General features: G+C 53.9%; 1 long non-coding RNA gene across 1 annotated transcript; it reads left to right on the top strand.

Moving 5' to 3' along the window:
- Positions 1 to 941: 941 nt before the first annotated feature.
- On the top strand, positions 942 to 3,862 carry LOC147598678 (uncharacterized). The gene is made up of 2 exons (XR_015260368.1): positions 942 to 1,490; positions 1,663 to 3,862. It is a non-coding gene; the product is annotated as an uncharacterized LOC147598678 (long non-coding RNA).
- The last annotated feature ends 10,328 nt before the right edge of the window (positions 3,863 to 14,190 follow it).

Raw genomic sequence — 14,190 nt, 5'->3', positions numbered from 1 at the left:
GATGTTTTGTGGACTATTGGTTTTCCTAGATGGTCATGGACTCCTGCCAGTGTTCCCTCTCTGCTCCAGGTGGAGGTCCTGCCCGTCCCTGAGGAGGGTCACAGCAGGAATGCCATCCATTCTGGGCCCAGACAAAGCACTAGTTACACTCTGAACCCAAATTTCTTGTATTATTCAATTTTGGGGCTGTATATAAAGGGCTATCACTTCAGCTCATCTGATGTATATTTATGTAAAATCGAGTGAGCTGTCCGTGTGAAGTGCCTAGGTATAGCTGGCACACTGCTGGGTCAATAACGTGCTGGGTTTGGCTGGGAGAGAGCTAATTGTCTTCGCAGCAGTGATGGCGTTTGTCTGCCCAAGTAACCGTTACCCACGATGGAGCCCTGCTTTCCTGAGATGGCTGAACACCTGCCTGCCGTGGGAAGCAGGGAATGAATTCCTTGTTTTCCTTTGCTTGCACACAGCTTTTGCTTTACTTATTACACTGTCTTTATCTCAGCCCGTGAGTTTCCTCACTTTTACCCTTCCCATTCTCTCACCCATCCCAGTGAGGGGGAGTGAGCGAGCGGCTGTGTGGTGTTTAGTTCCCAGCTGGAGTTGAACCACGACAATCCTTTTTGGTGCCCAACATGGGGCCTGAAGGGTTCGAGAGAACAACAGATTTGATTGGAATGTGCTAGATCAAATTTATGGCTGTTATTGCTGCTAATTATTTGACAGGCTCCTGTGCTTGCCATGGGGTGTGCTTGCCTGACTGTATCTTAGAGCCTAGTGCTCATTAGCAGCTGCTTTTTGCTTTTGCCGCTTGCTGCACTGCTGTACTGCTTATCGTGTGACTCCGCTGCGCCTGGGAACATTCTGATAAGAGCCACGGCCGAGCGCTGCGCTGGCAGGTGGCCAGAGCATCGCTGCTGCTCCTGTGCTGCTGCGCTGGATGGGCTGGAACTCCAGTGTGAACTCGAGTGGAAGGGACTGTGACTTGTCCCTTGGATGAGTCCATGCAGGAGCAGGACACCCTGAAGAGTCTGTGGCCATGAATAAGTCCACACCAGAGCAGGTATAACTCGAAGTGTCTGTGGCCGTGGTTGTGTCTGTGCTGCAGCAGGTACAGCTCTGAAGGGATGGTGGCCCAAGGAGAAGTCCATGCCTTAAGGTACACCTCAAAGCATCTGTGGCTGTGGGATGCGTCCATGCTGCAGCAGGTACACCGTGAGGCACCAGCAGCTGTGCATGAGGCCGTGCTGGAGCACCTTGAAGCGTGTGGCTGTGAATAAGGCCACGACAGAGCAGGCCCACCCCCGGAGGGACTGCAGCTGTGGGTAAGGCCACGCTGGAGCAGGTCTGTCTCTGAGGGAATTGTGGCCATGGAGGAGGCCACGCTGGAACAGGAGCACTTCAAAGCGACCGTGGCTGTGGATGAGTCTACGCTGCAGCAGGTGTAACCCTGGAGAGACTGCAGCTCACAGATAAGGCTCCGCTCAGAGCAGGTACGCCCCTCAGGGACTGCAGGCTCTGGATAAGTCCAAGCCGGAGCAGGGTCAAGGGGAGGAGTTCATAGCAATGTTAAACCCTTTGGTCTGGTCCTGAGGGACCAGGGGTGGAGAATGTGATGGAAATACTTTTAAACTGCTGTAACCCATGATTTGAGTTGCGTTGTAGGAATTACTGTGGCAGGAACCGCCCGAGCCAGGGGAGCACAGCCCTCACAGGAAGCAGTGCCAGTGCAGCAGTGACCCCGGCTGAGCTGGCTTTGGCACCCAGGAACTCCAGGCAACACACCATCTCTCCTGCCAAAAGAGGTGGAGACCAAAGTCACAGATGAAATGGACTCCATGGACATTTTGTGGGCATTTCTGGACATTTATGGACTTTTTAGAGGGGAGGGGATCAATAGACTAAGGGAATGATATCTGTGTTGTATCAAAGGATGGGAAGGGGGGTGGTGGCTAATGAGGATATATTGGATAGGGTGGGACTTCAGCGTGGCGTAAATGGTATGGAATAAGGGGTGGAGAAGGTGCTGGTTTTGGCTTGGATAGAGTTGATTTTCTTCACAGTAGCTGGTGTGGGGCTATGGTTTGGGTTTGTGCTGGAGACAGTGTTGATAACACAGGGCTGCTCCAGGCACAGCTGAGCAGCACTGACACAGAGTCAAGGCCTCTTCTGCCTCTTACCCCCACCCCACCGGCGAGTCGCTGGGGGTGCACAAGAAGCTGGGACAGCTGACCCCAACCACCCAAAGGGACATTCCATTCCAGACCGTGTGGCATCGTGCTCAGCAGATAGAGCTGGGGGAAGGGGGGACATGCAGAGTGATGGCATTTGTCTGCCCATTAACCGTTACCCACGATGGAGCCCTGCTTTCCTGAGACGGCTGAACACCTGCCTGCCGTGGGAAGCAGGGAATGAATTCCTTGTTTTGCTTTGCTTGCGCACGCAGCTTTTGGCTTTGCTTATTACACTGTCTTTATCTCAGCCCGTGAGTTTTCTCCCTTTTATCCTTCCCATTCTCTCGCCCATCCCACCGAGGGGGAGTGAGCGAGCGGCTGTGTGGGGCTCAGCTGCCGGCTGGGGTCAAGCCACGACACAGGTGTCACAGAATGCATGTGAAACCTTTGGCTGAGCTTAGACTAAGAAAACCTCTGATCTGGAATATCTGCAAGCCTGAATCTCCAACCTGAGCTGCTTTATGAGAATAAAAAGGATGACTGAGGGTTTTTTCCTATACCTCCTATCCTGCTCTTCTATATATCCGGATGGTGAGAAGAGCAGGGGAAGGATTCCCAGCTTGTTTTTCTTTCAGTGATTCTCCTGATGAAAATCTCCGATTTGATCCTGTCCCCCACAGGCAGAACAGGGCCGGGGGATGTTAGCATGGACTCCAGTTTGGTTGGCAGTATTGCTGGTGGAGATCTTCCACACTGGGAAACTCTTGATGAAGTTATTTTCCTTTCACTAGCATTTTCATTTAAAAAACAAACTCAGGGTTTTTTTTCTTTCCTGCCAGCCCTCGTTCCCACCCGCTGCTGCAATTCTCTGCCGTGTTATTTAGCAATTGTACTGACTGCCCAGCAGAGGAGTGTAGAAACCAATATACAGCTAGCAAACTCGCTCCCGTTTCCCTCATTTTCCCATCCTGCTTCCTGGCAGGCAGCTCCTGCCCTCATTTCAGCCTCAGGGCTGAGGACCGCGAAGTCGCAGGAGCCTGAGGAGCTCCCGGAGGAACTCATTCCCCGAGCTGCAGTGCTGGAATCATCCCTGCTGTCCCCAGGCAGCTGTGGGGCCAGGAAAGAGGGAAATCAGGGACAGGGGGGTGATGGAGGAGAGGAGAAGACACCTGCCAAGCCACCCACGAGCTGGTGGTGCTGTGGCCCGGTACCACTGACCTGCTCCGGGGACGTGCCTTGCCCATCGCTCCCGTGCCGTGGGCAGCACGTGGACGAGACACCGGCCTGGCAGCTGTCTGCCAGCACGGGGGTTTCTGACAGAGAGCATGAGGTGAAGGAAACCCCCTGTTTCAGGAGCTGACAGAGGTCCCAGCTCGTTATTTGCTTGGAGTGGTGTGGACTGGATGCCTTCAGGAGCTGAGAGAAGCTGCCAGCTGTCTGTCAGGCCAGCAAGCTCGAGGCAATGTGCGTGGTATCTTTTGGGAGCCCCGGGTGTCCTTCGACCCTGCTGTGACTGGAGCAGGTTGTGCCATGCTGATGAAAGTCGCGGTGCTCTGCATCCTCTCCTTTCCACCTTAACACTCCCGGCTGGCTGCAGGCTGCTCTGCCGCACAGGCAGCTGCCGGTGATGTGTGTTTTCCTAACGAGACACTTCGGGACCTTCAAATTATGTCCAAATTTCCTTTTCTCCATCTGCTTTCCAGCCTCTTGTCTATCTGCTCTTCGTTTGCATCAGACTTGGCTGGGATTTGTCACCGCAGGATAGCTCTTTGGAGGGGCCCGCTGGGACGCCCCTCGCCGTCCCGTCCCCGACGTGGCCGGTGCCGCCTGCCAGATCCGTGGCCAGGATGGCTGTCACTGCCCGGCCACCACTACCCACACCAGCCCTACCTGTCCCCCTGGCCGTCCCTGCATCCCTGTCCTTGAGACGTGGGCTGCACCGCATCCCATGGGAAGGCCGCTCGTGCCCGGCTCTCCCAGCCCTCCTCGTGCGCAGCAGAGATAAGGGTGCCAGCCACCGGCGTGGAGGGGTCTCAGGGCCGGAAGGGGCTGGTGCAGCCATCGGTTTGCGGGTGGTGGGGATGGGGCTCCAAAACCTCAAGTCTGGTGTGAGGACGGTGACTTGCTGAGTCCCTTCACATGCCATCCTGGGGGGCTTTTGTCCCCTCCTCCAGCCATTCCCCTTCCCCCTGGGGTTCAGCACTCTTTTTTTTTCTGAATAAAAAGCAGAAATTCGCTGGGGTCCAGGAGCTGACTGAGTGGAGGGCCTTTGCAGCACTGTGGCAGAAGTGTTGACTCATTAAACTGACGTCACAGAAAATTCTCTTTGCATTAAGAAGATTAATCACAGCTTTAAAAAAAAAAAAAAACAAAAAACTAAACCTCTTTAACTTCTGTGAATCCTCCTCTGTGCTGCCCATGATACTCGGCCTCCTTGGCTCAGGCTGGAACTTACTCCCAACAGTATTAATGAAACCTAAACCCCGATGGGCCGGAAGTTCAAAGAGATGATTTCCCTAAGAGAAGCAAGCTGCCGGAGTTCCTTCCCAACTGCGGGGAAGGAGCAGGGTTTGCAGCAGCGGGGAGCATGAACAAAAATGTTTCTGGAAGGAAGCGGAGGGTTAAGGCTGGGCAGCAAAGCGCCTGGAACTGGTGGCAGGTGGAGGGTTGGCACATGCCCTTCGGTCTGCCTGCCGGGCAGGAGGCCCTCCTTGGGCAGGGGTTTCAGCCGGAGCACCATGACGAAATAGAGCGGGATCCTGCTGTTGGAGGCTCTGGAGAAGTATGGGGGAGCCCCAGCTCCAGGAGATCTGGGGAGCAGAGCCAGAGGTGCTGGGGAGGAGCAGGCAGGAAGGGTGATGGCGATGGGTGAGGCGATGCCAGCCCTCGGGGACAGGGCTGGTGGGCAAGCGGAGGCATCCTGACACACGGCAGTGGGGCTGGCCTGGGCAGCGGCTTTGAGGCAATGGAGGGGAAAAGTAATTCATCCACTCTGGTAGGACCTCAGAGCGCTTCTGTCACGTCGAGAGGCCAGCAGCCAGCGCTCATCCACTTATCCTGAAAGCCAAACATCTAATGAATGATATAAGACTTTCACATATGTTGCAAGGATAAACATTATCAACTAATTTATTCTCAGATCTTTATATGTGAGCAGAGATAGAGACTTATTCTCAGCAGCACAAACTGCTTTCCATGAAGGTTGTATCTTTGGGCTTTGAATTAAGATGTCTTGAGTTTATTTTTCTCTGCCACAGCTTTACGTGACCAGACTTCAGAATTAACCTGGTAAATCCAGCAAAACATCTCTGGGCTATGCCATGTGAGAGAGAGAGAGATTTAATGCCACACATAGCCACACATAACTAAGGGGAAGAAGGACGCTGGAGCTGGTAACCGCTCGCTCAGTTGGACAGTCTTGTGTGTGCTCACAGAGCACGGGGTGGAAGGTGCTGCTGAAATGAGAACATTTTTGTACCTCTTAAGTGGCTCGGGGTAGGAGATCAGTGTGTCTGTGGATTTTTCAAGAAAGAGCAACCTCTGTAAGAATAGCTTATTAATTTGCCTCTCCCTGGTTTTTATTGAGCTGATGTTTTTTTAGTTCCTTCCATTTTGAAGGCACTGTAGATTTTCATATGAAAAAAAAGATTTTCATTCATGGCTTAATTTTACCCTTTTCCCACAAATTGCTGGCTTGCTGACAAGCCTATTTATAGGAATGGTTTAGTTTTCACTGAGAACAAACCTAGTTAGAAGATCATTTGAGAGTCATTTAATAAGCTAATTTTTTTTTATTTTTCAGTAAAACCTGAAACGCATCCATTGTTCCAGAAAAATAAGAACTGGGTTATCAACCCTGCCTGGGCACTACAGTGACCTCACTACTGTCATATCTGTGGTGGCATGGGTGATGTGCAGGGATTTTCCCGCTGCCTCCAGCATCCGATCCTGCTCCAAGGGGGAGCTGTTATGAGCTGGGCTGGACCCCGGAGCCAGGCATCCCGCATTGCACTGGGGATTGCCACGAGAGCCCCAGGAAAGGCCTGATGACCAGGGGCAGAGACACAACCATTTTGAAGTCGTCGGTATCTTTATCAGGGAAGCGATCCACCAACCACTTTTGAAAGCTTCTTAGATGGCTTGCTTTCCACCTCTGCGTGGTGGTCCTTGGGGAGGCAGCCTTGAGCAGCTAATAAGAGATTTAGGTGCAACTTGGCCAGGTGAATCTGGGCCTTCCAGTCCTTGCAGCAAGTCCGACCTGCCAGGATGCCCTTAAAGTGGCCCTAGGCCAGGCCTTAGTGCAGCCCTGGCTCAGAGCCCCTGTATGGAACATGCTGCGCGGGCGGGTGCAGCCTGGCAGCTGCAGGGACGCACGGGGAAGAGGAGAGCGCGCAGGGTGAGAAGTGATGGCATTGGAGCTGAAGACACATTGTGCTGTCTGCAGGGCCTGTGGGGAAGGAAAGCTGATTTTGCTGAGGTGGTACAGGTGCTGGGGTGGAGCGGCTGCATTTCAGCCCCATGCTCCTGCGCCCGGCCAGGGAGAGCTGCGGGAAGGCAGCGGCCTGGACCCCACGCGTTGTGTGCCCGCGCCGAGGTAAGATATGGCTGAGATGTACGTAAGGGGCAGAGTTCAGCCCAGAAGGTGACACTTCACAAGCAGAATGCCTCACTGGGCGACATGGAAAAGCAATCAGCCTGTCTCGCATGTGATTACCAGTGACCTTCCCTTGCAGCTCCTCTGCTCTTCTTTATCAATCTGGAGACATCAGCACCTTCTAATAATGCTGGAGTTGCTGGGAGGGGGCAGAAAATAGATTGTTTGACCTGATGCTGCCCCATTTGCACACATTTAGTGTCCTCCACCGAGTCCTCCCACAGGCGCGAGGCAGCTGGGCCAGCAACAACTGAAATCCGTGCAGCTCCTGGCGCCGTGGGCTTCCCCCGCCTTGCAGGACAGGACCACTTTGAGACAGGCACTGGTGCAAAGGAATTCACGCTTGCAGACCTTGTCCACGCTCCCTCTGGGCTCCCTGGATGCCGACAGCACGCTGGAAGGGCAGCCGTGGGCTGGGACTTTGTAGTCCACAGGGCTGTACGACCACAGAACAAAAGGTGTTTGCTGTGCGAGTGAGGTAGGGGAAGCCCGACAGTCAGCTGGCGAACACGAGCTCTCTCCTCCCAGGGATAATATAAGGGCTTTCTTCAAATCCCTTCACCACCAAAAGATTTTAAGGTCTGGGCCTTTCCCAAAACTCCTTATTTGGAGTTTTGCTGTCCAAATAACTGTTGGCTGCTGGATCGGCCTCTGCTTTAACCAGCTGACATGGGTTTTGCTCTTTCCATCCTCACTGCTGTCTCTTGCCATGGGCTTAGAGCAGCAGCCACCACGTTACCTCTGAAGCAATTTGCATGTCTTAGGTTCTCCAAGAGCATCACCCCAGGGGCTCAGTTTGCTGATGGTGAGCAGCATTGATTTCCCCAGGTGACTGAAAAAAGCAGCAAGACCGGAGCAGTTCCAGCGCTTACATCCTCAGTACCAAGCAGATGGGACCTGTTAGAGGAGCCTGTGGTCCCTCCAGCCGCAGACTGGCTGGTGCTGACCCCAGAACATCTCCAATTCTTTGAAGAGGGAGCAGCACATGCTGGAGAAGCACGTTGCCACAGGTATATGAAAGCAAGATGGGGTAAGAGCCAGAAGAGATGAGGGTCTAGGAGTTCTGTTCAGGATTCATGGATTACCAGACTTGTGACCTCCTGAGCATCTTTCCTACATCTTTGCCTCCTGAGGTGTGTGCTGAGGAGGAGATGTCAGAGAGTCCACTGGTGAGCACGATGGGCATGGAAGGCCACCACTGTACAGAGCCTCCTGTGGGACTGGGGGAACTGTAGCATCCCAAAACCGTGCCAGGCTGGAGCTCCAGCAAGGAGCAGGGCTGAGCACCAGGCACAAATACAAAGGGCACAAAGGAGAGATTTGCCTTTTTCACAAACCAGGCAGGAGAATGAGAACCAGCAAAATAAATACTTGCCCCTCTTCCAGGAAAAGAGATAAAACTTGATGTGTTTCTGCCTGCCATGTGCTTTAGGAACCTTTGATGGCACGTCTTCTGCCTCCATGTGCTCTTGTGTGAGTGCAGAGAGCAGGTCCAGGACCCGTTCTTGTCCTGGATGTGTCCATGGGCATCCTCAGGGTGAGATTTAAGGGCTGGTCAGAGAGCAGGTGTGGGGTGTGCTGAGCCGGGTAGGGCTCTGATACCCTGTCCTGAGCTGCTGGTCAGCCGTTGCTGGGGCACTGCAGTCACCACTCTTCTCCTTCGAGTTGCCCAGAACTTCCAGCTGTTCCCAGCAGGGCTCAGGGGACTGGTTCGGGAGCAGTTTCCCTGCGGTGGGGGAGGAAGCTGTCCTCCTCTCCCAAGTGGCTCCATCCCCAGCAGACGAAACGAAGCCTGTGGTGTGCTCCTGACATGCTTGCCTGTGCCAGCTGGCTACTAGAGGTCTCTGCATGCAGGAGAAACAAGCAGGCTCACAGGCCATCCAGGGATGGAGATAAGCCCAGTACACCCCATATGCTCCCAGGGGATGCAGAGTGTTTCCAGTTCCCCGGCAAGGCTGCATCCCAGTCCTGCCTGAGCTGTGACTTGCTCCCTGGACCGGTCACAAGCCTGAGTGCCCACGGCTGAATGCAGCCCCTCTCTGACTGCAATGGCTCAGTAAAGCTCTTTGCTCAGGGATGAGCACCCACAGAACACCTCACAAGCTGCCCCTGCTGCCACCCGTGGGAGATGGAGGTGCCCGAGTGCAGCGCTGGGCAGCAGGCAGCTCCCCACCGTCCCACCGTCCCACCACGGGTGAGAGAAAGGGAAGGGAAATCCCCGTGGCGGCAGCCCAGGGTCCTGCGCTGGCTGCTGCCTTTGCAGCCGAGCTGGTGGGCCAAGGAGAGAGCAGTGCTGGGGCAGGAGATGCTCTCAGGGCAGGGGAAGGACATAGCTCTGCTCCTCACCTTCAGAAACGTCGGCGTCAATTCCCTGCTGCAGTGACTACCAAATGGAGAAAGCAGGGAGGATTAATTGCTGTGTTGTTATTTGAGCTGCAGTAAATTTTCCCTGTGTAGAGACAAAGAGAAGGAATAAACCAGCAGCTCAGTCTGCTCCATCCCGTTGGCACGTTCAGCCCTGGCTGGCCTGCAGACCCAGTCTCTCAATGGCTGATCACATCCCAAAGAGCTTCCCCAGGTTTATTCCTGTGGATGGATCACTGGAGACGTCAACTTCCTTGGGAGTGATGTGGGATCAGGTGAGTTTTTCCAGTCTGCTTACTGCCTGTTCCTTTCCACACCAAAGAGTTTGTCTGGTTCTAATATTAGCCTGGCTCTGTGTAATCAGCTCTCACCAGAGACCCAGAAGTGCTCATCTGATGTCTCGCACTTGTGGAGACAGCGGGGCTGTCATCTGGGAGCACCCTCAGACGAGCCACCTCTCACCAGGCAGAGGACAGGCCCTGCTCAGACTTTTTGCCCCTCGCCCTGGATCCGTCTGAACCTGCTTCCACAACTCTGGCTAGGATGGATTCAAAGCACTGCTTCCACTGAGCTTGCTGTGGCCAAGGGCAGGTCAGCCGTTCCAGACATCGGGCCTGCAGCCCTATGCGAGGTGTGGGGGAAGCCAGTAGCAGCCGGGCGGCACTCAGTGTGCTCCACGTGGCTCAGCTGCCGTCCCGGCACCGCAGGGCCGGCCACCGGCTTGCCACCAGGCATCCTGTGAGGGCCTGACTTGGAAGTTCAATCATCTCTCATTAATGTAAAACCTCGGATAATCTGTCGTATATTGCGAACAGTGGTTAGTTTTTGGAAGACCAGCTGCCCAGGGGTTGCCGAGGCATGAGACACGTCTGACATGGGCTATGGCGGAGTCTGGCCCGGCAGAGCCAGAGCTGCCGTGGCTGCAGACAGTAACTGCTGGCTGTGATTCCCAGCAGAGAGATGCTCGTGGGGCCCTGGCTACACACTTCTTGTTCTCTCATCACGTGAGGACACGTTATTCTAGCACGCAGCAAGAAGTGAGGTTTTCACTCCCTGCTGACACAGAAGAGCAGGGTTTCCATCTTGCTGAGTGCTGGAGCGCATGGCGCAGGTGGGTTCCCAAGCAAGGTGTACCCCACGGAGTCCCCACGCCGCACCCTCCCGGCCCTGGTGCAATGACTTTGTCAGCTCCATAACGCTGGGGCTCTGCTGGGCCTTTCTGCTCTCCTCAGCAGTCCAGGCAGTGATGCTGGGAGTTGCTGGGTGCTGCCCACGTGCAGCTGATGTCCTCTGGTCCTCCTACGCGCAGGGACCGGATGGTTGTTAGCGCTCCAGCATCTGCCTCTTGGCTTTCTCTCATTCATGCCGAGTGAGCGCTAAATGATCAAAGCAGCCGGTCAAAACTCTTTATTTTGCCCTACTGATTTTTTGGTGGCAGAGATTTCGATGATTTCCAAGGGAAGAGCTAATTAGCAACTAACTGAATTAAGTGGAAGGTGCAGCACGTGAGCTGACTTTTTGCTGCTTTTGTGGCTGTCGTGAAGATTACTCATGGCAATGAAATAATTGTTTCCATAGCAACTAATGTACTTCGGAGGGGAAGAATTGGAGACACAAATAACAAAGACAAAGGCCAAATCTATAATGCTGAGAGGCATCTGCAAACAGAGTAAAGCACAGCGCAGCACGTCATGGTGGCTTCGGCGTGCTCCGCCTCTGACACCGCACGGGATGGTGTAAGGGGGATTCCACCAGCAGAGGAGGGCGGGGAAGAAACTGGGCAGGGTGAGGGGCTGCGTGGCCGTAACCTCTTCCAGTGAGCTCAGGTGGAGGTCACTGCAGGATTTCTTGCTCAGCAACTGCCACAGCTCCCCTTAAAAGCATGGTGAGCTTAAAGCTGGCTCAGTATGTGCAGAAACAGCAGGGCATTTGGAAGATAAGCAGGAATTAAATCTTCCCCTCACCTCTGCTGTGGGAACATACCTGACTTTATCGAGGTGAGTGATCCACCAGTCTTTTGTCTTATTCTGGCTGCGAGTCCTGTTTTTAGAGCCCTGAAATTCAGTGATGCCATATGCCAGAGTGCCCAGGAGCAGCCTGGCTGCAGCCTGCAGCGCCCAGCTCCTACCCCTTGGCCGTCACTGCAGGTTCAGAACAGCTTTTATGTCTCAGCCTGCCAAAGGGCCTTGTGGAGTCCATCAGCTTGGGTCATCAGGGTCTGAAGAACAGGTTGAACGAGCAGCTGGGAGGGCTGGCCTAGATATATTTATCTTTTGTTGGCGCAAGGGGGAGGATGCTCTGATTTCTAAGATGTCCTCCTGTAAAAACCTACTTTGCAGCTAGTACTTGAGGAGAAGTCCTTCTTATTTTCTGCACTACATTTCTGCCTTTATCTTTGTTCCGAGAGCAGAGTAAATCTGGCCAGGGAAGAGGATTTACCTGTGCAGTAATGCAGCACAAGGTCCAATTTAGTTGCCAACTTTAGCTTGAAATGCACAAACACAAGGTCCTAGCTGAGCCAGAGCCTGGTTTGCTGCCATGACTTGGTCCCAGCACCAGAGCATCGTCATGGACGGAGACAAAGCAAACGAGAACTAGGCAGGCATCTTTGCAACCCCTTGGTACAAATGTGGAACCAGGCACAGAAGGATTGCAGGTCCAGTTTCCAAAGCTCCCAGCATTGCTCAACATCTCCCTGGTAAGAGTCTCAGGCCAGCTTGGTGCCTAAGTGTCTGGGGTTCCTGCTGTTTTGGCTGGAATAAGGTCCAGCCAAGAGGCCTACACACATGAAACTGAGACTGATCCAGGTGTCCTAGGCACTGGAACCCGTAACATCCTGTAACCCATATAACAAGTCCTAGAACCACAAAATACTCCTGCTCCACCACCCCCAGATCTGAAACCCTGGGATGTAGCTAGAGGTTCTTCCAGGCTTTCTGTACCAGAGTCAACTGAAACATGGCAAAGGTTTTCTACTAGTTCTTTAATAAACCAGACAGGTGAGACAGCTGTTCTCCTGAAGTCCCACAGCTAGAGCTGCACGTGCCTTTATGGACAGCACAAGTGCTGCAGGGTTCTTCTTACTGGGAAGGTGCCTCTAACCCAGCAGCCAAGGAGCGCGGGGGAAGTTTGGTGGCAGGGATGGCTTAAGGAACGGATCACAGAATCATAGAGTAGAATCATAGAATGGTTTGGGTTGAAGTGACCTTCAAAGGTCATCTGGTCCAACCCCCCTGCAAGGAGCAGGGACATCTCCAACCAGATCAGGTTGCTCAGAGCCCTGTCCAACCTGGCCTGGAATGTTTCAAGGGATAGGGCATCCACCGCCTCTCTGGGCAACCTGGGCCAGTGGTCCACCATGAGGATGAGGAAGGAGACGCTGTGCTGAATCAAAATAAGCAAACAAGGAGAACTCGTACTGGCGATTCCCTTTTAGCTCTGGACCTGAACCACTGCGAGTGGTGGACAAAAGGTCCTGTCAGGTATCGGACAGGCCCGGAGGTTTCAGGGCTGTGACAGCCCTCTGTGCTCTCGTTTGCAGGCTCTCCCCTTTCAGAGGCAATCTGTTCAAGTACAAGCTGGCAATGCCATGCCTTGTTCTTTGGCCTTTTCTCTGGGGAAAAGGACCCAGAAGTGCCAGCACCGCTCTGGGACTGCTCGCTCTGTCTTTGCATCAGCTCCCTCCTTGCATCCCCCGCCTGCCCGCACGAGCGTATGCTGGGTTACAAAACACACCTCCTCTGCATCCTCAGATGCTTTTGCCTGTTGCAAATATCCCTCAGGTCTCTTACGTAAGTGAGTGCTGGTTTGCTGAGGCAGAACATTTGCAAGAAACAGGAGAAACACCATTGCTCCTTCCCGAGGTAAACCCAAACCCCAGCTTTTCAGGCAGGAGGAAGAAGGAGGAGCAGGTTAGGACTGATGAGCCTGCCCTGCCAGAGCCCCGGCCCAGAGCTCCATCTCCCAGTCCATACCTACCTGCTCCCCTGGCCCCCCGAACTCTCCCTGCGGTCCTGCTCCCGACTTCCCTTGCGAGTCTGCCTCTCCTGGGTCCTGAAGCCTTCTGCCCAGGAGACAGGACTGCGGCTGCCCACCACTGGGTCAGGTCGATGCTCCTCAGCCTCCCGCCGCACGTGTGCGGGCCGTGCTGGGGCTTGTGCGGGAGGAGCTGGTGCCAAGCTGGCTGAGGTCTCACCGGAGCAAGAAGCCTGCGCAGCTCCCTGGCTGTCAGCTCTTGTTGAAGAGCATCTCAGCAGAGATGCCATGCCCGAGCAGCAAGGAAGGTGATGCCTTTCCATCGGCTGTCTCCCATGTCTGAGTGCTGCAGCTAACAGCGATCTGCCACACAAGGTGCTGAGCTGTATCCGGAGTGATGGCCACAGCTGACTGGTTGCTGTTGTCCTCACTTCTCTTTTTTTTAAAACTGGATATGTTCCTTTGGTCTATAGAAAAAGCCTCATCAAGAGAAAAATGTGTACTCCTACCCTCCAGTACCTTTCACTCAATACAACTGCAGCATGTGATTCTCCTGTCTTCAGGGTGCACATCAAGCCTGAGAGGCAAGGGGGACATGTGAGCTGGAGCTCAATTACTTCATGTGCTTGGTCATCCTGCTCCAGGCCATTGTGCAGAGCATCTGCCTTCTGCTGAGGACTGAGGCCCAACACAGCACAGCACGTGATTTTGGGGAAGACAGATGGTTCGGACATGATTCCTCTCAAATCTCACTACCTTTGGCCACCTCCGAGGTATCTGGGCACAGGAAAGGAGTTGGTTCTCTGTGGAGTCTCGGGAAAGCAGCACCCTCCTACAGAAGGTCAGAGTAATTTTGTGTTTACAAATGACACGGGTGATCATCACGGCACAGTGGGCCGGTGGTGATGGCTGTAACATGCGCAAAGGAGTTTATAGCTTATGGGACTGGCTAACTGGGCAATTACAGGTCAGGATTTATTGAAGTTCAAAACTTGATAGACTCTCCTGCGGGAGCCGAACATGCCT

This window comes from Chlamydotis macqueenii, chromosome 16, assembly GCF_036417535.1.
Source record: "Chlamydotis macqueenii isolate bChlMac1 chromosome 16, bChlMac1.mat, whole genome shotgun sequence".
Taxonomy (NCBI): Eukaryota; Metazoa; Chordata; class Aves; order Otidiformes; family Otididae; genus Chlamydotis; species Chlamydotis macqueenii.
The sequence above is the reverse complement of the archived record's forward strand: the minus strand, read 5'-3'. Positions and strand labels throughout refer to the sequence as shown.